The sequence below is a fragment of the Monodelphis domestica genome, chromosome 1 (assembly GCF_027887165.1).
Source record: "Monodelphis domestica isolate mMonDom1 chromosome 1, mMonDom1.pri, whole genome shotgun sequence".
Classification (NCBI taxonomy): Eukaryota; Metazoa; Chordata; class Mammalia; order Didelphimorphia; family Didelphidae; genus Monodelphis; species Monodelphis domestica.
The window spans coordinates 378,934,309-378,959,925 of record NC_077227.1 but is presented as its reverse complement, the minus strand read 5'-3'; the positions used below and the strand labels follow the sequence as shown (position 1 = coordinate 378,959,925).

The following is a 25,617-nucleotide window of genomic DNA, read 5'->3' as shown; positions in this document are numbered from 1 at the left end:
TCCAATTTTTTTTAAAGCAAAGTGAGTAGAGCCTGCCAACTATGGCAAGATTGACTTTGATTTCCTTTTTTTTTTTTAAATTTTAATTTTATTTCATCTGACTTTGATTTCTGACAAAATTTAAGAATACATTTTTCAAATATTGGTTAGTGAACTTCTAGAAAAAGAAGTGATGATCACAGAGGCAACATGGTTTCAATAAGAACAGATCATTCTACCTACATGAACTGATGCAAAGTGAAATAAGCAGAACCAGAAGAACATTATAGACAATAACTAGAACATTGTGAGACAATCAAATGTAGTTGACTTTGCTACTAAAAACAATGCAAAGATCCAGGACAATTCTGAGGAACTTCTGAGAAAGAATGCATTCAACATCTAGAGAAAGAACTGGAGTAGAAATCCAGAAGAAAAGATATGATTTATCACTTGTGTATATGGGTATATGATTTGGGGGTTTGGTTTTAAAAATTATTATAAAAATGAATAATATGGAAATAAGTTTTGAGTGATTTTATATATGTGTGTGTGTATACACACACACACACACACACACACACACATATATATATATATAACCCAGTGAAATTGCTTGTCAACTCTAGGAGAGGGGAGGGAAGAGGGAAGGGAGACAAAAAGAATCATGTAACCATGAAAAAAAAACTAAAAAATAAAATTAAAAATAAAAAAAAACAGGTCATTCCAGAATAGTCTTATTTTTTCTTAGAAAAGGCTCCTAAAATTGGCCAGTCAGGAGGACACATGTAATATAATTTACTAGGTTTGAGAAAAGCATTTGAAAAAGTCTCTTTTTGTATTCCTTAGGTAATTATGGATAAATATGGGATAGATGGTTGCATAGTTAGGTGAAACTGGAATTGGTTGAATGGCTGAACCCAATGGATTTAATGTTAAGCTGGAAAATTAACTCTAGTCTCTATGTTACTTTTTGATGCTGTGCAGTTTAACATTTTAATTAGTGTCTTGGTTGAAGGCATAGATGGCAGGCTTACCAAATAACAAAAAGCTAGGAAAGGTCTTGAAAGGTTAGACCTGAATCTAATGAGATGATGAGGATAAATGGAAAATTTCGCATGTGTTTTTTTAAACCCTTACTTTCTTTATATCATATATATGTAGTATTGGTTCCAATGCAGAAGAACTGTAAGAGCTAGGCAATTGGGCTTAAGTGACTTGACCAGGATCACACAGACAGGAATTGTCTGAGGCCAGATTTGGACCCAGGACCTCCCATCTCAAGGCCTGACTCTCTATCTATTGAGCCATCCAGCTGCCCCTGATCACAGCAACTCTTGAAGACAATCAACTAAGTCACTCAGATATTGAGGTTTCCATGGGTGGTGGGAGGGGGCACCCATTCTAACAAAATTAAAGATCTTTGAAATACTAGAGTATATTTTAAGGTAGCATTGTCTTTTATTCTTATATACAGAGTGGGGTTAAAAATGTATAGTTTTAGAGTTAGGAAAAAACCCTAATCATTATCTAATAATCATTTTTTAAATTCCATATTACATGTTGATACAATTTTTACTAATTATTTTCTGACATTTTGCAATCAATGTTTCCTCCCTCCCTGTAATCCCTCCCCATTCCCAAAGAAGGCAGGTAATATGATATCAATTATACAATGCATATTTCCATGTCCATTACATTGGGAAACAAGATGCAAGAAAAAGATTCATGGAGGAAATCAAATCAAGAATGATATGCTTCAATCAGTATTCAGACCATCAGTTCCTTCTATGACAATAGATAGCCTTGTTTGTCATGAGTTCCTTGGAGTTGTCCTGTATCCTTGCCTTGTTGATAATAGTTAAGTCATTCACAGTAGATTATTGTACTTTATTGCTATTACTATGTACAATATTCTACTGGTTAACTTTATTTTGTATCACTTCATATAAGTCTTCCCAGGATTTTTCATGATCATCTCTGTGGTGCAACAGTATTCCATCTTCTAGTCTTATGTTATTTTACAGATGAGGAAAATAAATTTTAGAAAGGGTGATACAAGTTGTCCAAGTCACACAATGAGCCAGGGCTAGAACCCAGGACCTTTCACTCCTGAGTTGGTATTTTCACAGTATACTTGATACAATTCCATTTTAGCCTCCCTGAAGTAGTAATTTTATATGTATCGGCTAAGTGGAAGCTATGTGGCCTTGGAATACATTCCACGGTGATGCCTATAATCAAAAACTCAACATTTATCATGCACCTACTGTATTTGCCTTTTAGTACAATGTTTTCCCAACATTTTTAGTATACAATTCACCTGTGGATTTGGCAAGACTAACAAAAATAATAATGGCTGGCATCTATTTTAATTGTTAAAGTTTTGCAAAATACTTTACATATAGTTATTCATTTGATATTTTAAAGGTCTTAACCACACTTCCTCCTTCCATCCACCCTCCTCCTTCTCCATTTCCATCTAATTTCTCTTTCTTCACACTCAAAAAAGTACTAGGTGATGGATATACAAATTCAAAGAATGAAACAATTCCTCTACTTGTAACAAGTTAACAGTCTATTGGGAGAGATGAGGACATATAAAAATACAAAACTAACATATATTTAATACACACAAAGTAGTTAAATATAGGGTAGTTTGGAAGGGAGGGTACCAGCTGTTAGGAGAGAGAATTAGGGAAGGCTTCAAGCAGTACATGATGTTTTAGCTGCATCTTAAAGGGAAAAATGAAGTTCAGGAAACAGAGGTAAGGAGGGAGTACCTTCCAGGAATAGGATGGCCAGTGCAGAGATGGGAAATGGAGTGTCATGAGTAAGAAATTAAGGGAAAACCAATTTGGCTGGATTACAAAATGCTGAAGGGGGAATAAAGGCCAATGAGGATGAAAAGATAGGTTAGGGCCAGGTTGTAAAGGCCTTTAAAACTCAACTAGAGTTAATGCTTTTTTCCCCCCAAGAGTCATTAGAAACCCACTTGGGTTTTGTCCAAAAGAATTATTGCAGGCATTGTCCTGATAGGTAAATCCCAACTCTTATTTACGGTCTGTATGACAGATCTAGCCTTTTAACCTACAGGTTAAAAGCTCCTACAGGAGCTTCAATCAATCATCTTATGTGAAATTGAGGAAGTTGGATCCATGATCTCTAATGTCCCTTTTAATTCTAAAATCATGATTATATGATTATTATCAGCTCTGCTGATTTCAAAATCAGCTTCCTCTCCCCAATTGATTTATATTCCATCTCTCCTCTGGATGCCTTCCTTCATGACTGGAATGCACTCCCTTCTCACCTCTACCTCTTAGAATCCCTTACTTGGGTTGGAGATCCCTTAAACACCACTTTCTACCTCTTCCCTGCCCTTCCCTCCCCTATCATCTTTCCCCAAAATACCTTATACTGTATTCACTTTGTGTAAATTATTTAGAAACACACACACACACATATGTCTTCTCCCCATTTAGATGACAAATTCATTGAGAACAGAGATTATCTTTTCTTTTTTGTCTTTGGCTCTTACATTGTGCTTGGTATATAGAAATGCTTAGAGTGGTGTGTGATGGAAAGAGTACTTGGTTTGGAGTCAAAGGATCTGAACTTATATTCTGATTGTGCCATTTAATACTTGTATGACTGTTACTTAACTTCTTTATGCCCTAGTTTCCCAATATGGGCATTAGACAATAACAAAGATGTTAAATTCCCTGCTGGCTTAAAATGTAACTGGGAAGTAAAATAAATTAAAAATACAGTATAACATTAGTAATGTTAATCTGTGATTTTCTAACTCATTATGGACCCTTAGGGCTTCATTTCTATTTGAGTTCAATACCACTGGATAAAAACCCCCAAGGTCCTTTTCCAACTGTTATCTCAATGTTTTATTGATTTGTAGTCTTTCCAAAAATGATTCCTGAGAAGTCTGGACTGAACTGATAGCCTGAAAACTAGAGAATATGTTGTAATAGAAAGAATATGATCTAAGTCAAGAGACCTGGGTTTGCATCCTTAACTTTTCTAGTCCTCAATTTGCTCATCAGTAAAATGAGAAGTTTAGCTTTGATGATCTTTTCCTGTTAACAGTCTATGAAATAATCTCTCTTTTCTCTCAAGAAGCTCTTGGGAGCCTAGGTTTTGTTTTGTTTTTTTAATGTAGTGTCTTGGGGGCAGCTGGGTGGCTCAGTGGATTGAGAGCGAGACCAGAGATGGGAGGTTCTGGGTTCAAATGTGGCATCACACACTGCCTAGCTAGGTGACCCTGGGCAAGTCACTGAATCCCCAATGCCTAGTCTGTACCACTCTTCTGCCTTAGAACCATTCCCCAGTATTGATTCTTTTTTTTTTTTTAAATATTATTTTATTTGGTCGTTTTTCATACATTATTCACTGGAAACAAAGATTGTTTTCTTTTCCTCCCCTCCCCTCCCCCCCCCCCCCGCCTTTCCCTCTCCCGTAGCCGACGCATGATTCCACTGGTTGTCACATGTGTTCTTGACTCGAACCCATTTCCCTGTTGTTGGAGTTTGCATTATAGTGTTCATTTAGAGTCTCTCCTCAGTCTTATCTCCTCCAACCCTGTAGTCAAGCAGTTGCTTTTCAGCGGTGTTTTTACTCCCACAGTTTATCCTCTGCTTGTGGGTAGTATTTTTTTTAGATCCCTGCAGATTGTTCAGGGATTGCATTGATACTAATGGAGAAGTCCATCACCTTCGATTGTACCACAATGTATCAGTCTCTGTGTACAGTGTTTTCCTGGTTCTGCTCCTCTCGCTCTGCATTACTTCCTGGAGGTTGTTCCAGTCTCCATGGAACTTCTCCACTTTATTATTCCTTTTAGCACAATAGTATTCCATCACCAACATATACCACAATTTGTTCAGCCATTCCCCAATTGAAGGGCATCCCCTCATTTTCCAATTTTTGGCCACCACAAAGAGCGCAGCTATGAATATTTTTGTACAAGTCTTTTTGTCCATTATCTCTTTGGGGTACAAGCCCAGCAGTGCTATGGCTGGATCAAAGGGCAGACAGTCTTTTATCGCCCTTTGGACATAGTTCCAAATTGCCCTCCAGAATGGTTGGATCAATTCACAACTCCACCAGCAATGAATTAATGTCCCCACTTTGCCACATCCCCTCCAGCATTCATTACTTTGCATAGCTGTCATGTTAGCCAATCTGCTAGGTGTGAGATGATACCTCAGAGTTGTTTTGATTTGCATCTCTCTGATTATAAGAGATGTAGAGCACTTTTTCATGTGCTTATTAATAGTTTTGATTTCTTTGGCTGAGAATTGCCTGTTCATGTCCCTTGCCCATTTGTCAATTGGAGAATGGCTTGATTTTTTGTACAATTGATTTAGTTCTTTATAAATTTTAGTAATTAAACCCTTGTCAGAGGTTTTTATGAAGATTGTTTCCCAATTTGTTGCTACCCTTCTGATTTTGGTTACATTGGTTTTGTTTGTACAAAAACTTTTTAATTTGATGTAATCCAGATTATTTATTTTGCATTTTGTAACTCTTTCTAATTCTTGCTTGGTTTTGAAGTATTTCCCTTCCCAAAGGTCTGACATGTATACTATTCTGTGTTCGCCTAATTTTCTTATAGTTTCCTTCTTTATGTTCAAGTCATTCATCCATTTTGAATTTATCTTGGTGTAGGGTGTAAGGTGTTGATCTAAGCCTAATCTTTCCCACACTGTCCTCCAATTTTCCCAACAGTTTTTATGAAATAGTGGATTTTTGTCCCAAAAGCTGGGATCTTTGGGTTTGTCATATACTGTCTTGCTGAGGTTGCTTGCCCCCAGTCTATTCCACTGATCCTCCTTTCTGTCTCTTAGCCAGTACCAAATTGTTTTGATGACCGCTGCTTTATAATATAGTCTGAGATCTGGGACTGCAAGACCCCCTTCCTTTGTGTTTTTTTTCATTAATTCCCTGGATATCCTTGATCTTTTGTTCTTCCAAATGAACTTTGTTATGTTTTTTTCTAAATCAGTAAAAAAAATTTTTGGAAGTTCCATGGGTATGGCACTAAATAGATAGATGAGTTTGGGTAGGATGGTCATTTTTATTATATTGGCTCGTCCTACCCATGAGCAGTTAATGTTCTTCCAATTGTTCAAGTCTAGTTTTAGTTGTGTGGAAAGTGTTTTGTAGTTGTGTTCATATAGATCCTGTCTTTGTCTCGGGAGATAGATTCCTAAGTATTTTATTTTGTCTTGGGTAATTTTGAATGGGATTTCTCTTTCTAGTTCTTGCTGCTGAGCTGTGTTGGAATTATATAGAAATGCTGATGACTTATGTGGGTTTATTTTGTATCCTGCAACTTTGCTAAAGTTGTTGATTATTTCAATTAGCTTTTTGGTTGAGTCTCTAGGATTCTTTAAGTAGACCATCATGTCATCTGCAAAGAGTGATAATTTGGTCTCCTCCTTGCCTATTTTGATGCCTTCAATTTCTTTTTCTTCTCTAATTGCTACTGCTAGTGTTTCTAATACAATGTCAAATAATAGAGGTGATAATGGGCATCCTTGTTTCACTCCTGATCTTAATGGGAATGGGTTTAGTTTATCCCCATTGCAGATGATATTAGCTGATGGTTTTAGATATATACTGTTTATTATTTTTAGGAATGACCCTTCTATTCCTATGCTTTCTAGTGTTTTTAGTAGGAATGGGTGTTGTATTTTATCAAAGGCTTTTTCTGCATCTATTGAGATAATCATGTGATTCTTGTTGGTTTGCTTGTTGATGTGGTCAATTATGTGGATAGTTTTCCTAATGTTGAACCAGCCCTGCATCCCTGGTATGAATCCTACTTGATCATGGTGGATGACCCTTCTAATCACTTGCTGGAGTCTTTTTGCTAGTATCCTATTTAAGATTTTTGCATCTATATTCATTAGGGAGATTGGCCTATAGTTTTCTTTCTCTGTTTTTGGCCTGCCTGGCTTTGGAATTAGTACCATGCTTGTGTCATAAAAGGAGTTTGGTAGGACTCCCTCTTTGCTTATTATGTCAAATAGTTTGTGTAATATTGGGGTTAACTGTTCTCTGAATGTTTGATAGAATTCACTGGTGAATCCATCAGGCCCTGGGGATTTTTTCTTAGGCAGTTCTTTGATGGCTTGATGGATTTCAATTTCTGATATGGGATTATTTAAGAAAACTATTTCTTCTTCTGTTAGTCTAGGCAATTTATATTTTTGTAAATATTCATCCATATCACCTAGGTTGGTATATTTATTGCCATATAGTTGGGCAAAGTAGTTTTTAATGATTGCCTTAATTTCCTCTTCATTTGAGGTGAGATCCCCCTTTTCATCCTTGATGCTATTAATTTGCCTTTCTTCTTTCCTTTTTTTAATTAAATTAACCAGTACTTTGTCTATTTTGTCTGTTTTTTCAAAGTACCAGCTTCTAGTCTTGTTTATTAGCTCAATAGTTCTGTCACTTTCTATTTTATTAATTTCTCCCTTAATTTTTAGGATCTCTAGTATGGTTTTCTTCTGGGGGTTTTTAATTTGTTCATTCTCAAGTTTTTTTATTTGCATTTCCAATTCCTTGGTCTCTGTCCTCCCTAATTTGTTAATATATGCACTCAGGGATATGAATTTTCCTCTAAGTACTGCCTTGGCTGCATCCCATAAGGTTTGAAAGGATGTTTCGCCGTTGTCATTTTCTTCAACGAAATTGTTAATTGTTTCTATGATTTCTTCTCTAACTATCCGATTTTGGAGTATCATGTTATTTAATTTCCAATTAATTTTTGATTTGGGTCTCCATGTACCCTTGCCGATCAATATTTTGATTGCCTTGTGATCTGAAAAGGCTGCAGTTAATATTTCTGCTTTTCTGCATTTAAGTGCCATGTTTCTATGACCTAGTGTATGATCTATTTTTGTGAATGTGCCATGTGGTGCTGAAAAGAAGGTGTATTCTTTTTTGTCCCTATTTATTTTTCTCCATATGTCTATTAATTCTAATTTTTCTAAGATTTCATTCACCTCTTTTACCTCATTCTTATTTATTTTTTGATTTGATTTATCTAAATTTGATAGTGGTTGGTTCAAGTCTCCCACTAATATGGTTTTACTGTCTAATTCCTCCTTCAATTCTCCTAGTTTCTCTATTAAAAATTTGGATGCTATACCATTTGGTGCATACATGTTGATTAGTGATATTTCCTCATTGTCTATATTTCCTTTTAGCAGAATATATTTACCTTCCCTGTCCCTTTTGATCAGGTCTATTTGTACTTTGGCTTTGTCAGATATCATGATTGCAACTCCTGCCTTCTTTCTATCGGTTGAGGCCCAAAAGGTCTTACTCCAACCTTTAATTCTAACCTTGTGAGTGTCAACCCGTCTCATATGTGTTTCTTGAAGACAACATATGGTAGGGTTTTGTGTTCTAATCCAATCTGCTATTTGTCTGCGTTTTATGGGTGAGTTCATCCCATTCACGTTCAAAGTTATGATTGTTATTTGTGGATTCGCTGGCATTTTGATGTCTTCCCCTAGTTCTGACCTTTCTTCTTTAGCTTTCTCCTTTTGAACCAGTGATTTACTTTAGGTCAGTCCCCCTAGTCCCCTCCCTTGAGATGCTTCCCTTTCTAGCCCCTCCCTTTTTATGCTCCCTTCCCCTCCCCCCTCTCCTTCCCTCCCTTTTTGTACTCCCTCCCCCCCCTCCTTGATTTTCCTTTCTTTCTTGCCCTAATGGATAAGATAGAATTTAGGATCCCACTGGATCTAGATGTTCTTCCCTCTCAGATTTGATTTCACTGAGAGTAAGGTTTAAGTAATTCCACTTCACGCTCTCTTCCTCTCCTTCTCATATGAGAGTTCTTCCCCTCCCCTTCCCATGTGTATCTTTATATGGGAAAGTTTATTCTATTGATTCCCCCCCTATTTCTTGAAGTTAATCTTAGTATTATCACGGTTCCCCCCTCCCTTTTCCTTTTTTTGCCCCAACTTTCCCCAAATCTTCTTAATTCCCCAATCTTTCCCTATGCATGTTTCTTCTAACTACTCTTATGATGATACAATTTATAAGAGTTCCACAAAACATTTTCCCCACATATTAATATATATAATTAGATGTAAATGTAGTCCTTATAGAAGGGAGTTTGACTTAAAGAGAAAGATAAGATTTATCTCCTTTTCCCTTTCTTTCATATTTACCTTTTCATGTTTCTCTTGCTTTCTGTGCTTGGATATCGAACTTTCCACAGAGCTCTGGTCTTTTCTTAGCAAATGCTTGGAAATCTTCTATTTTGTTGAATGCCCATACTTTCCCCTGGAAGTATATAGTCAGTTTTGCTGGGTAGTTGATTCTTGGTTGGAGACCCAGCTCTCTTGCCTTTCTAAATATCGTGTTCCATGCTTTGCGGTCTCTTAGTGTATTAGCCGCTAAGTCGTGTGTGATCCTTATGGGAGCCCCCTTATATCTGAAGCTCTTCTTCTTGGCTTCTTGTAGGATTTTCTCCTTTACTTGGAAGCTCTTGAATTTGGCAATTACATTCCTAGGCGTTGTCTTTTGGGGATTTAGTATAGAAGGTGTTCTATGAATCCTTTCTATTTCTATTTTGCCCCCTTGCTCCAGAACGTGGGGGCAATTTTCTTTTATAATCTCCTCTAGAATAAAATCCAATTTGTTGTTTACCTCTGGTTTTTCTGGGAGACCGATGATACGGAGATTTTCTCGTCTTCCTCTGTTCTCCAGGTCCGTGACCTTCTCAGTGAGATATTTTCTGTTTTCTTCCAATTCATTAATTATTTGGGTTTGCTTTATTGATTCTTGCTGTTTTATCATCTCACTTTCTTCGAGGTCCTTAATTCTGGTCATTAGGGACTGGATTTGCTTTTCAGCCTTGTCTGCCCTTCTATTGGATGCTTCGAGTTCTTTTTCCAATTGAGCAGTCTTATCTGTCAGACAGCTGATCTCTTTCTCCCATTTTTCTTTCCAGAAGGTTTCCATCTTTTGGATAAGTTCCAGTTTGAGATCTTCCAGAGCTTGTTGATAGTTTCCATTTTGGGAGGCGTGTTCTGAATTTTTTTGGATTTCCTCCTCATTCTCCTCTTTTCCTTGGGTACTTCCACCATAAAAGTTTTCAATAGTCACTTTTTTCCCTTTCTTCCTGGAGGCTTGATTTTGGGCCATGTGAGCCATCCCTTTGGTGGTTTTATTTCCCTTTCCTTTTTGGTCTGGGGTCTGGGTTATAAGAGCGGTTTTTCTGTGAATTTAGGTTGCTTCAGACTAGTTCTTCCCAGCCTCCGAGCCCAGGTATTCAGCTCCGCCCAGATAATCAGCGCGCGTTGTTCAGCGCAGCCCGCACCGAGTCCAGGTCCGCTGGATTCTCCAGTAAAAGCGCCTTGAGACGTTTTTTTCCTGGCAGTCCCCAGATCCCAAGGACCCTGGAGTGCCCCCCCAGACAGAGACGCTCCCCACTCACTCGCTGTCCCCGTGAGCGCTCAGGTAGCTCACTCTGGTTTAGTGGGGGAGGTGGGGTGGGGGAAGGGCGGCTCAGTTCACTTTTCTGTGCAAGCTTTTCCTTCTTGTTTTAGTGTGGAAATGTTCAAGCCCCACGTACCTTTGCCTCTGTGGGGTACTGGGGAGTCCTTCTGTTCCTCCAAAGGTGATTTTATGCTCCTTTGATGTAGTCTATTTCGTTCGGTGCTGGGGAGAGGAAGCGTGCCGCGTCTAGATTGCAGCCATGATTACCCGGAAGTCCCCCCAGTATTGATTCTTAGATGGAAGGTAAGGGTTTAAAAAAATGTAGTGTCTGTGGTCTTTTTAAGAAAACACTTAACAATTGGTGAGACCCACAGCCTCACACCAGCAAACTAAAACCTAGGCTTTGACAGTGCTCCCTGGTCAATGAAAGGAGAGACACTGAATTGTCAGCGTTCCTCAAAGGGGGAAAGGACCTTTAAATTTATCCTGCTGAGATATGAATATAAATGAAAACACTAACTATATGAATGATCATTAGATAGTAATCTAATGATCATTAATATTAACCAGATTATTCGGTAGAATGTGAACATTTAGAGGGCAGGGATTGTTTCATTTTTCTCTTTGTATCCCTACCACCTAATATGGTGCCTGCCACTTAGTAGATGTTTAATAAATGCTTGTTGATTAAATGATTGAATTCTCCAGCTTATTTGACAGAAGAGGAAACTGAGGCAAACATGGTTAGATGACTTACCCAGAGTTTCACAGCTAGTAAGTGTCTGAGACCAAATTTGAACTCAGGAAGATTAATCTTCCTGAGTTCAGGCCTCACACTCCATCCACTGTGCCACCTCACTACCCTTTAGACTGAATGAATGAATGTATTGCTTTAATAAATTGAATACAGAAACTTAAGGAGAAGAGTAGAAAGCTAAACAGAACAAATGGAGTAGAGAAAAAACAGAAGGGAAAGAAACAGAAGAGAGAAAGAAATGGAGGAAAAAGCATAGACTGGGTATGCTCTAGTTGTTCAGTATGTACTCCAGCATTATATTTTGCCTTTTACTACACTGTTTTCCAACCATTTTTAGTGTACAGTTTACCTGTGGATTTGCCAAGAATAACAACAACAATAATAGCTAGCATCTATTGTACACTTTAAAGTTTAAAAAGTACTTTACATGTGTTTACTCACTTGGTTTTTGAAAGGATGATCTACCTTGTCTTAAGCACCTTTCCTCCTTTCCTCCCTTCTCCTCCTTCTCTATTCCCACTGCCTTTTTTCTCTTCCCACACACTCAAATTAGGCCACCTACCAGTCCAGCCATCTGTCTGTCCACCCCCCAGAGGGTACTGTGCATGCAAAAATACAGTGGTTAACTTCCCTTCTCTTTCCACCATGGATACCACAACTTTTCCCCTCCAAATCAAAAAATGGTCAAAAGGAAGTGAGGAAACCCAGGACATCTGGACATAACAATGAGATCCTCTTGAGAATCACAAAGTACTGATTAGGAAACAGCGCACCAGTGTTTTGAGAAATAATATTAGTCCAGTCTACAGTATTTTTATTAGAAGAAATCTGGCCCTTCAGTAATTTTGAATGACTCTTCTTGCTCCAGTAAAAGGAATTAACATTATTCCTTAATCCAATCTATCTATCTCCAGAGAGATAATGGGAAGTTCTCTTATTGTTAAAGTTTTGCTGTTACATGACCTAAAGGTGGTAAGAATTTTGCTATAGCTCATAAGGAGATGGGAAGAAACTGAGAAAACAAGCAAGGGAGGGGACTAGAAACAAAAGAAAACTCCTGTTGGCTGGATGCTGCTCTTGGCTCCCACCATTGCCTGAGTCCTTTTCCACAGACGAAAGCAGGAGCTCAGGGCTGCAGTGGGGAAAGTTTTAGCTTCACATGCTCAACAGGAGCAGCCTGGAAACAATGTCATAGCCCAGGCAAGGCGGTTCCCTCTTCCATTTTTGCCATCTCCTGAGACTGAGCCCACACTTGGTTTGGACTCTTGTAGTATAAAGAAGCAGAATGCCCCTTAGGCAATAGGAAAATGGGATCACTGTGTCAGAGTGCCTTGCCTGATTTCCCCCTGGTAAGTGGTGTTAGATGACTGAAATCATAGTGAGTTGGGAGAGATCTTAGATCTCTAGTCCAGGCCCCTCTCCATTAAGATGAGGAGAGTGAGGCCCAGAGAAGGCAATGACTTGACCATTATCACATGGTAAGTTAGGAGTAAAGCCAGGACCCAAATCAGACAAAAAAAAAGATGATGAGAACAGTTGGCACAACTGATGTTTACTCACTACCAGTTCCAAAACATTTACTCAGTTCTTTTAGTGTGCCAGGCACTGTGCTAAGCTCTCAAGATAGAAAGAAAAATATTTTCTGCCCTTAAAAAACTCACATTCTAAGGAAGAAGAGAACTTGGAAATAGCTAGGAACCTCCCATTATCTCCGTGGCAATAAAGAAATAGATCAGATTAGGGAATAATGTTCATTCCTTTTGCTGGAGCAAGAAGTGTCACCAAAATTACCAATATATATATTACAAGATATAGTATGTATATCATGTATATATTTTATATATTTACTATGCATATATTACAAGATATATACAGAGTATATGGAAGATAATCTCAGAGGGAAAGGTACTGGCAGCTAGGAGTGGGGGTGAAGGATGACTTATTGTCATTTACTAGTTTCTATCATTTCTGATTTTTCATGTCTCCATAGGGTATTTTCTTGGCAAAGATACTAGAATGGTTTGCGACTTCCTTCTCTAACTCATAGGTGAGGAAACTGAGGCAATAGTTAAATGACTTCCCCAGGGTCTCATAGCTAGTTTCTAAGGTTAGATTTGAACTCTGATCTTCCTGACCTCAGGAATGGTGCTCTAACCACTGCACCACCTAGCTGCCTGTGGCAGTGATTGGGAAAAGTCTCATTAAGAAGATAAAAATTTGAATGGAGTCTCGAGTCACTTTTTCCTTCTCATATAAAACCCAATTCAAGGGTGACTTTCCCCATCACATATGCTCTGATTCTCCATCCTTCCCATCTCTTTATTTTTTCTTAATCTTTACTTTCTGTCTTAATATCAGTTCCAAGTCAGAGGAGAAGTAAGGTCAAATTTGAATCCAGGTCCTCCCAATTCCAGACCTGGTGCTCAGTTACCCCTCCCCATCTACTTACGTATCTCATATACCACTGGTTTACATCTCTCTATTGATTCTATGACTATTGTCTATTATTTTGCTTATGGGTTTTATCCTCCTTCTAGATTGAATTCTATGAAATCAAGAACTATGTTTTATCTAAATTTTATAACTCCTCTGGAGTCTGCCATAATGTCTTATATACAATGGGCAATTCATTTTGGTTGAATTAACTTCTTTCCCCTTCTCTTCTATCTTTCTCCACCATATGTAATATGGTATGGAGATTATTTTAGATTTGGAGTCACAGGACCTGGGATTGAATCCAGATCTGTTACTTGTTACTTGTGTAACTTTTCTGGGCCTCAGTTTCCTTAACTGTAAAATGAGAATATGGGAATAGATGACCTCTTGGGTCTCTTCTGACTCTATCTGTATGATCATATGCATGACCTATTTCTCCACCAAACATGCAACTCCTTCCTTTCATTCCAATCTTCTCACCTCACCCTTCTTTTCATATCATATATGCCTCTCTTGCTCTTTAATCTTCCTCTTTTTATCTCTATCAGAGGTTCTTAACTTTTTTTGTGTCGTGCACTGCTTTTATAGTTTGGTAAAGCCTATGGAACCTTTCTCAAAATAATGTTTTAAATGCATAAAATAAAATACATAGGATAACAAAGAAACTTTATAATGAAATATAACTCATAGATGTGAAGACCTTGATCCTGTGCATTCCTGACATGGATCTAATAACTACAATAATTTTTAAGGATTAATGAATCTTTTGAGATTGCTGCAATAGTTTAATGTGACGTGAAAATATCTGTGATTTCTGTTGATGATGGAGTCACAAATATGGCTAATTGTTACACCATGGATTCCCCCATTTGACTGTGAGCCTTAAAATCCTGGGTTACCTTTTGTCTTTCTTTATATCCCTAGAATTTAGTACAATGTGTTGTACATGACCAATACTTAATAAATGCTTATTGATGGATTGACCGAGACTGAGTTTTGTTGTCTACATTCATAATTGGGGTTTGCGAGGTATTCAGAGAGGACTAACTAGACCTTTATAGGACTACTCACCCACATTTTGTATCTTCCTGTCACCCAGCTCTCACTTGTGGCTTTAAGAACCTATAACATTCACAATAGCCACAGCTCATTTAGAACCATTTCAGCAGACAGGCTAAACCAGATTGAGGGTAACTGAGAGGCCTCAGACCCATCAGTGAATTAGGGAGATATCTACCACAAATATATGAAGACCTCCCCTGGTGGAATGGGTGAATGAGAACCATTGTTCCAGTGGCAATGAAGGCAACCGAAGCAGGAATGGGAGAGCTCTTAGAGCTTGGTCAAACATCAAATATGCCAGTCATCACCAGATGTCTCAACTTTTGTCTTATCATTGGATTTGGATGACTCTGAAAGAGAGAGAAAATAATGACTTTGTGAAACTCTGTCCTTACTTAAATACAATTCACGTGCAAGTCATCACCCCATGATGTCATTGGTTCTCTGCCAAAACAAAGGATGATCAACAGTTTCTTTTAGAAGATGCTGAAACTAAGGACCCAAAGAAACTAAAAAAGTAATTTTTTTCTCATGCAAATTCCTGAACCCCTCTGAAAAATATACAGGGACTCGCAGATTAAGAATCCCTGCCATACATCATCTTTATACCAAGACTTCTTTTTTAACTTGATCATGAAATCACTTCTAGGCCTCTGATATTGCTTTTTTGACTGTACTCTTCTAAAGTGTTGATTATTAATCATTATTAATAAGGACCACCAACAAAGGATATGAATAAAGTACATTATTTTACATTTGAAGATTGGGAATGATCATCCTTCTTGTATTGTAATCAGCAATATTTTTTAATGGTAGTGCAGTGGTTAGATGCCTATTGTACTCAAGTCGAAAAGTTGAAATATGCTCAACCTACAAACCTACTCAACTTGCTAACACATTTGGTCTTGGTAAATTCATGCTGCTGTGGGTAAATAAAAGAATAGTCATGGGAGAGGAGTAGGGGAAGCATGCAGAGATCTCAAAGTGTGGTTAGCACATGCCTGAGAGTTCCTGGGGTCAAAAACTAATTGTATAATAATACTAAGACATTATTTACAACTACATATCTCTGTGAGGCCAAATTTTCTTCCTATAATTAAACCAAAACAACATATTTTTAAGAGTATAAAGGAACTAGCAATAGATTATTCTAGCCATTAGGGAAAAAACAAATGCAAATTATCCCCAAATCTTGAATAATACTCGGAATACTCAAGGTAGGTTAGAAATGTGGATTTGGTTCCAGGGCAACATTTAGGAAAGCTTTCATAGTTCTGAACGGTTCGTTCAGAACTTTGAAATTGTAAACAACAACCCACCAATGAAAAGTGTAATCAAAATGTTTTTTTTCCATTTATGGGAATCTACTTTTTTTGTTGTGGTGGTGGTGGTAGGTTTTTATTCGTTTGTTTTGATCTTTGGCTCAATTTCTTTTTTCATGATTCTTTAATTCCTTTTTATGGGCCCCAGAGGCTATTTAGAAAGTAGGTGGTTACATGTATGTTTTGTGGGATTTATGCCAAGGAAATCACTCAAGATATCAGCTTTGGGATCTTTACTAGGAGGATTTAAGGTAAAGGAAACCTATTCTGGTCTGGCAAGAATAGGGAAGAAGTTATTTCTTGATTAGTGATGGTGTCCTTGGTAGTTCTAAAGGAATAGCTTGAGCTTTTAGGGGAAAATCATCACCTTGCCTTGCCTCTCTCCTTTCTTCATTTACCTAAACCACAAAACAAAGAAAAAACATCTCTTAGGTAATGGAAATTCTCTCAACCAAGCCCTGGGATGAGCAAGATGCCTTTTATCTAAGGAGGTCAGGAGTGCTCATCACCAGCCATGTTTCAGTGGAAAGGACACTTACTTTGTAGAAAAGGGAGCTGAGTTCAAATGCTGGGTCTGCCAGTGTGTTGTGTGGCTTTCTCACTAAAACTCTAGGCTTCTGTTTCTGCATCTGTAATGTGAGGGCTTGAACTAGATGGCTTTCTAGGGTTTATTTCAGTTTCAAATCTCTTAAACCACAGGGCAATCATTTCTCTCTAATAACAATAACTATCTTTAAAAAAACACACACACCTTAATTTATGTATTAAAATCAATACCAAGTATCATTTCTAAAACAGAAATGCTGTAAGGGTTAGACAACTGGGGTTAAGTGACTTACCCAGAATCACACAACTAGGAAGTATCTGAGGTCAGATTTGAGCCCAGGACCTGGGTTCTCTAGCCTGGCTCTCTGTCTACAGAGCCACCTAATAGTTCCATAACAATAACACTTTAAAACCATTAACTAATTAATGGAACAGCTCTCTAATGCATCAGTGGTGGAAGTCATAAATAATCCCTGATTGCTTCCCATTGCAATTTGAATAATAGCTCTTCCCAAACTTTCTTTTCCCTATTCTAGTTTGCCACACCCTCAACCCTGTCCTTGGAAGATCTTGTCCAGTATTCTTTATTTTTTAATTTAATTAGTCAATTTAGAACATTTTTCCTTGGTTACAAGAATCAGATTCTTTCCCTCTCCTTCCCCACGCTTTCCCATAGCCAATGCACAATTCCACCGGATTTTACATGTGTCCTTGATCAAAACCTATTTCCATGTTGTTGATGTTTGCACTAGGATGATCATTTAGAGTCTACATCCCCAATCATATCCCCATTGACCCATGTAATCAAGCAATTGTTTTTCTTCTGTGTTTCTACTCCCACTGTTTTCCCTCTGAATGTGGATAATGTTCTTTCTCCTAAATCCCTCTGAGTTGTTCTGGATCACTGCATTGCCACTAATGGAGAAGTCCATTACATTCGATTGTACCACAGTGTATCAGTCTCTGTATGTAATGTTCTCCTGGTTCTGCTCCTCTCATTCTGCATCAATTCCTGGAAGTCATTGCATTTCACATGGAATTCCTCCAGTTCATTAGTATTCCATCACCAACATATACCACAATTTGTTCAGCTATTCCCCAATTAGAGGGCATCCCCTCATTTTCCAATTTTTTGCCACCACAAAGAGCGTAGCTATGAATATTCTTGTGTAAGTCTTTTTTCCTTATTATCTCTTTGGGGTATAAACCCAGCAGTCCTATGACTGGATCAAAGGTCAGTGTTTTAGTGCCCTTTGGGTATAGTTCCAAATTGCCCTCCAGAATGGTTGGATCAATTCACAACTCCATCAGCAATGCATTAATGTCCAACGTTGCCACATCCCCTCCAACATTCATTACTTTCCATTGCTGTCATGTTAGCCAATATGCTATGTGTGAGGTGATACCTCAGAGTTGTTTTGATTTGCATCTTTCTGATTATAAGAGATTTAGAACATTTTTTCATGTGCTTATTAATAGTTTTGATTTATTTAATTGAAAAATTGCCTATTCATGTCCCTTGCCCATTTATCAATTGGGGAATGGCTTGATTTTTTGAACAATTGATTTAGCTCTTTATAAATTTGAGTGATTAGACCTTTATCAGAGGTTTTTGTTATGAAGATTTTTTCCCCATTTTGTTGCTTCCCTTCAGATTTTGGATGCATTGGTTTTGTTTGTACACAGACTTTTTAATTTAATATAGTCAAAATTATTTATCTTACATTTCATAATTTTTTCTAATTCTTGCTTAGTCTTAAAATCTTTCCTTTCCTAAAGATCTGACATGTATACTATTCTGTGTTTACCTAATTTACTTATAGTTTCCTTTTTTATATTCAAGTCATTCACCCATTCTGAATTTATCTTGGTGTGGGGTGTGAGATGTTGATCCAAACCCAATCTCCCCCATACTGTCTTCCAATTATCACAGCAATTTTTATCAAAAACTGGATTTTTGTCCCCAAATCTGGGATCTTTGGACTTACCATAGACTGTCTTGCTGAGTCCACTTATTCCAAGTCTATTCCACTGATCCTCCTTTCTGTCTCTTAGCTAGTACCATATTGTTTTGATGACCACTGCTTTATATTATAGTTTGAGATCTGGGACTGCAAGGCCAACTTCCTTCACATTTTTTCCATTATTTCCCTGGATATCCTTGATCTCTTTTTCTTCCAAATGAACTTTGATATGCTTTTTTCTAATTCAGTAAAAAAAGATTTTTAGTAGTTTGATGGGTATGGCACTAAATAAGTGAATTAGTTTGAGTAGGATTGTCATTTTTATTATGTTATCTCATCCTACCCATGAGCAATAAATATTTTTTCAATTATTTAGATCTAGTTTTAATTGTGTGGAGAGTGTTTTGTAGTTGTTTTCATATACTTCCTGTGTTTGTCTCGGGAGATAGATTCCTAGGTATTTTGTATTGTCTAGGGTGATTTCAAATGGTATTTCTCTTTCTAATTCTTGCTGCTGAGATGTGTTGGAAATATATAGAAATGCTGATGAGTTATGTGGGTTTATTTTGAATCCTGCAACTTTGCTAAAGTTGTTGATTATTTTGACTAGCTTTTTAGTTGATTCTCTAGGATTCCTTAAGTAGACCATCATATCATCTGCAAAGAGTGATAGCTTGGTCTCCTCTTATTTTAATACCTTCAATTTATTTTTCTTCTCTAATTGTTACTGCTAGTGTTTCTATTACAATGTTAAATAATAGAGATAATAATGGGCATTCTTGTTTCACTCCTGCTCTTACAGGGAATGCATCTAGTTTATCCCCGTTGCAGATGATGTTTGCTGATGGTTTTTGATATATACTGTTTATTCTTTTTAGGAAAGGTCCTTCTATTCCTATACTTTCTAGTATTTTCAATAGGAATGAGTATTGTATTTTGTCAAAGGCTTTTTCTGCATCTATTGAGATAATCATGTGATTTTTGTTGGTTTGCTTGTTGATATGGTCAATTATGTGGATGGTTTCCCTAATATTGAACCATCCTTGCATTTCTGGTATAAATCCCACCTGATCATAATGAATGACCCTCGTGATCACTTGCTGGAGTCTTTTTGCTAGTATCCTGTTTAAGATTTTTGCATCTATGTTCATTTAGGAGATTGGTCTGTAGTTTTCTTTCTATGTTTTTGACCTGCCTGGCTTTGAAATCAGTACCATATTTGTGTCATAAAAAGCATTTGGTAGAACTCCTTCTTTGCTTATTCTTTCAAATAGTTTGTATAATATTGGGATTAGTTGTTCTTTGAATGTTTGATAGAATTCATTTGTGAATCCATCTGGGCCTTGGGATTTTTTCTTAGAGAGTTCTTTGAGGTTTGTTTAATTTCTTTTTCTGATATGGCATTATTTAGGTATTCTATTTCTTCTTAGGTTAATCTAGGCGATTTATATTTTTGTAATCATCCATATCACCTAGATTGGCATATTTATTGCCATATAATTGGGCATAATAGTTTTTAATGATTGCCTTAGTTTCCTCTTCATTAGAGGTGAGATCTCCCTTTTCATCTTTGATACTGTTCATTTGGTTTTCTTCTTTCCTTTTTAAATTAGATTGACCAGTACTTTGTCTATTTTATTTGTTTTTTCAAACTACCAGCTTCTAGTCTTATTTATTAAATCAATAGTTCTTTGACTTTCAATTTTATTAATTACTCCTTTTATTTTTAGGATCTCTAATTTAGTTTTCATCTGAGGATTTTTAATTTATTCACTTTACAGTTTTTTTCATTTGCATGCCCAATTCATTGACCTCTGCCCTCCCTAATTTGTTAATATATGAACTCAAGGATATAAATTTCCCTATGAGTACTGCTTTTGGCTGCATCCCATAGGTTTTGAAAGGATATCTCATCATTGTCATTTTCTTCAATGAAATGATTAATTATTTCTATGATTTGTTCTTTAACTGATTTTCGAGAATCGTATTATTTAATTTCCAATTAATTTTTTATTTGCCTCTCCATGTACCCTTACTAATTATTATTTTTATTGTATTGTTATCTGAAAAGGTTGCATTTATTATTTCTGCTCTTTTGCACTTTTTTTGTGAATGTACTATGTGCTACTGAAAAGAAGGTATATTTCTTTTTGTCCCTATTTATTTTTCTCCACATATCTACTAACTCTAATTTTTCTAAGATTTAATTCACTTCTCTTACCTCTTATTTATTTTTTGGTTTGATTTATCTAGTTCTGATAGAGGAAGGTTCAGGTCTCTCACTAGCCTATTTTTTCTACCTATTTAATCCTTTAGCTCCACTAGTTTCTCCTTTAGAAATTTGGATGATATGCCATTTGGTGCATACATGTCGAGTACTGATAATTCCTCATTGTCTATACTGACTTTTATCAAGATGTAATTACCTTCCCTATCTCTTTTAACTAGATCTATTTTTACTTTGACTTTATGAGATATCATGATTTCAACTCCTGCTTTCTTTTTCTCAGTTGATGCCCAATAGATTTTGATCCATATGCTTACCTTGACCCTATGTGTGTCTACCTTCCACATGTGTGTTTCTTGTAGACAACATATATAGTAGGATTTTGATTTCTAATCCACTCTTCTATTTGCTTGCATTTTATGGGTGAGTTCATTCCATTCACACATCAGAGTCATGATTACTAGCTGTGTATTTCCCAACATTTTGATTTCCACTCCTAGTCTTGCCCTTTTTTCACTATTTCCTTCTATACCAGTGTTTTGTTTTTAACCAATCTGCCTAATTCCTACCCTTCCCTTCCCTTTCTACCCCTCTTCCCTTCTTATTCCCCTCTTATTTCTTTACAGTCTTTTTAAACTACCCCCACCACCCTCTCCCTCCCTTGTATTGCTTCCCTCCCCACCAGTCCATTTGTTACCCTTCTACTTCATAGGGCACAATCAATTCTCTGGCCCAATGGATTGGATTGTTCTTCCCTCTTTGACTCAATTTCATTGCACATAAGAATTAAGTATCTCCTATCTCCAACCTCTTTACCCTTCTAGTATATTGATGTTCTCCCCCAACTCCCAACATGCGCTTCTTTATGACATATAAATTTACGCCATTTTGTTTCTTTTCCCATTTCTCTTAGTATTAACCTCTTGTTTATCTCTAGTTTTATATATGTATGTGTGTGTGTGTGTGTGTGTATATGTATACATATATATTTATATCTTGGCATTTCATCCTATACAGTTTGTCACTTTTCACTCTTAGGTATAATTCTTCTAGCTACCCAAGTGATAATAACAATTTTTAAGAGTTAACAATATCCTCTTTTCTTGTAGGCATACATATCATTTCAACTTATTAGGTCCCTTAAACATTTTTTTGTTTTTTTTTTCCCTTTTCTTAATTACCTTTTTTGGTGATTATCTTGAGTTTGTGTTTGGACATCACATTTTCTCTTCAGGTCTGGTCTTTTCTTTATGAATGCTTGGAAGTCTTCTATTTTATTAAATGACCATACTTTTCCCTGCAAGAATATAGTCAGTTTTTCTGGGTACTTGATTCTTGGTTGTAGACCTAGTTTCCTTGCTTTCTGGAATATCATATTCAATGCCTTTCACTCCTTCAGTGTAGATGCAACCAGATCCTGTGTTATCCTAACTGTAGTTCTATGGTATCTGAATGACGTATTCTTAGCAGCTTGTAATATTTTTTCCTTGGTTTGGTAGTTCTTGAATTTGACTATAACATTCCTGGGTGTTGTCATTTGGGAATTAAGTACTGTGAATTTTAAAACTACTCCACCCTACTCAGACCGTATTTTAGAAAATTTGATTTAGTTATTTCCTGATTTGTAACAATGGAGATACTTGGTCTTACAGAATCAGGTCTTGGGAACTCTACATTGCTCCACCCTACTTAGTTTAACAAGGTCAGAAATGTCTGCACCCATACTCAAGGATTAAATATCTAAGAAGATGGCCTTCAACAGACATGTGCAGAAACAGCTGACAGACCCCTGGGCTGTCCTAAGTCAAGCTAAGCTAACATTGGTACAGATGAGACACAGGAAAGTGACATAAAATCATCTATATATAGGGCATGTGACTTCCTCTCTTTGCTCCCCGGAGAGGAGGCTCTGGCTGGCAGTGTGCTCAGTGTTCCAACATCTTGGCATGGTGCCAGCTATTTGTCTGGGTTTTGGTGGTGAGTTTTCCCTTGAGATAATTCAGGTTCAGGCATCTTGGCTGAGTCCTCTTGGAGTTCAGGCTGATTCCTTCCTCCTTTACTCTCCAAAACCTTACCTTCCTAGAGCCTCTAATCTTCCCCCTGGCACAAACCAGGAAGAGAAATCCTACACCTTTTCCTTCTCCATTCTTCTTCATTTCTTTCTACTATATTAATTAAATCACCATAAATTTCTAGCTGACTTGGGTATTTTTTTTTTATTTGGAATATCCATGGTGTCCAAATAATTAATATCATTTAGGTCACAACACTAAAATTATCCTTTACAGTTTAGGAGGTGATCTGTGGATTCTTTCAATCTCTACTTTTCCCTCTTGTTCTAGAAGATCGGGGCAGTGTTCTTGGATAATTTCCTGTAGATTGATGTTCAGGATTTTTCTTTTGTCATAATCTTCCAGTAGACCAATGATTCTTAAGTTGTCTCTCTTGGACCTGTTTTCTAAATCTTCTATTTTGTGGATGAGGTGTTTAATATTTCCCTCTGGACTTGCACCCTTGCCCACCCAGAGATTCCAGACACCACTGGAGGCTCAGTACTGAGGGTGGGGGAGGGGTCCTGGGATCTTCCTTCTTCCTTCCCCTTAAACCCTCGTGTTCTAGAATTCAGGCTTTTGGGGGGCATACCTTTTATGTTGGGTCCAGGAGCAGGGTTCCCTCGCTCTGTCCTGTTGTTAGATTTGGTTTTCAGTTCTGTCAAAGCATTGTGTTTTTGATTGGTGAGGAAGGGTTTATGGAGGTCTGGGCTGTTGCTGTCTCTAAGCTGCCATTTTGACTCCCTTGTCCTGTATTCTACTAAGAAAATGAACCATTTGCTCCCTCTTTTCTCCTACATTTAAAACCTTTTCACATTATCCCCTGTTCCCTTATTTTTTCCTCTTGTCTGCTGAAGAATTGATCCTTCTCCTGAACAAAGCCAGTTCTAGTTATATCTTTGATCCTATCTTCTCTAAGCTTCCCTCCTTCTATCTCAAATCATGTTCTTTTCTGATCCTCAGTTTCTCCCTATCTACTTGCTCATTTCCTGCTGCCCTGAAACATAACCAGGTCTTTCTTCTTTAAAAAAATTCTCAATCGACTCTACCATCCCCGCAGGCACTTCTCCCTTTCATAGTCAGTCATAGAGAAAGCTGTCAATACCCTTTGCTCCTACCTTGTCCTAGTCTCACTAATTTCCCTACCCCCTTGGAATCTACTACACTCAACTGAAACTGCTCTTTCCACAGTTACTAAGGATCTCCTAATTGCTAAATTCAATGACTCTTTCTCAGTTCTCACCCTTCTGGATCTCTCTTCAACACTTCACACCATTGACCACCCTCTCTTCTTTAATACATCCTCTCTTCTCTAGATTTCCATAACATTATTCTCTCTTAGTTCTCCTCCTTAGTCTCCTTTTCTATCCATGTTTTAATTATGAGTACACCCCCAAGGCTCTGTCCCAAGCCTCTTTTTTCCCTACATTTTCTTTTTTTTTCCTTCTATATGCTCTTGTTAGTTCCCTTGGGTCTAATGACCATAATTTGCAGTTTTCTGGATCCTTTCCTCTCCTCTGAGCTTTAATCCATTTCATTAAGCGCCTATTGGTCATTTTGAACTAGATGCCCTATAAAATTTCAGATTTAACATAAAATATTTATCCCCCAACCCATCCTTCTCCCAAGTTTCCCTGTTTTGTCACAAGCAACACAATCCTTTAGTCATCAGTTACTTTGTTTTTATAACTTGATGTCTTATTTTCCTAACTAAACTATAAACTTTGAAAACAGAGAACATATCATATACTTAACTCATATCTTCCATAGTAATTACAACAGGGCATTGAACATAGTACTTAGGAGATGATCTTAAAATTTCATTAATATCAAAGGATGGCCTCAAGGAAAGATCAGCTAAGTAGGTGTTTTGTTAAGCCACACATAAGCAAAAATAATTTGGACCAAGATGGAGGTTGTGAAAATGGAATTATATTGAAGTTAAATATGGAACAAAATGAGATGTAGCCAAAGGCCATTGTTCATATTTGCTTTGTTTTATTCAACAAGGAAAACAGCAAATATTAAACATTTAAGTACAAAAATGGAATGAGGCAAAATTATGACTAAACTCCCCCCCAAAAGAGATATGAGGAAATACCTCTCCCTGCATCTATAGGTAGGTGGATCCATGAGTATGTAATACTGCATATAATATCAGATCTTCATTTTTAGATATTTGTACATATTCATATTCATTTTAATATATTTTATATATACTTTTATACATTTATATATATTTACATATTATATGTTTATTATATAGCATTATATAATATTGTAGATTAGACTCTAGCTTTTAAAACCCTTTATAATTTGGTTCCAACCTACCTTTCCAGTTTCACTGTAAAAGTACTTCTCTTCCTACATTCTCTGATTTGACCAAACTGCCCTTTTGGTTCCATCTGGCATTCCATATCCTATCTCCATGCCTTTACAGTAGATGTCCCTTGTGCCTGGAGTTCACTTTTTCTTAATCTCTACTTCAGAGAATGCCTGGCTTCTTTCAAGATATAGTTTAAGTATCACTATTTCACCCAGAGCCTTACCTCATTCCCCTACTTACTATGCCCCACCCCAACTGCCATATATTTAACCATCTTGTACTTGTTTATACTAATTCTCTTTATAGTTATTCTGGAGATAGCAATACATGTCCTTGTTACTCCCACCCATCCCCTCCCCACTTTAGAATATAAATTCATCCAAAGAAAGGATTATTTTATTCTTTCTATTTGTATCTCCTGCACCTAGCATTGTACCTTGCATATAGAAAGGAGTATTTTAATAA

General features: G+C 37.0%; 1 protein-coding gene across 2 annotated transcripts in view; it reads left to right on the top strand.

The window, feature by feature from the left end:
• SH3PXD2B (SH3 and PX domains 2B) overlaps nt 1-25,617 on the top strand; it is a 164,396-nt gene that overhangs the window by 45,717 nt on the left and 93,062 nt on the right. The gene's annotated exons all lie outside the window — the stretch shown is intronic.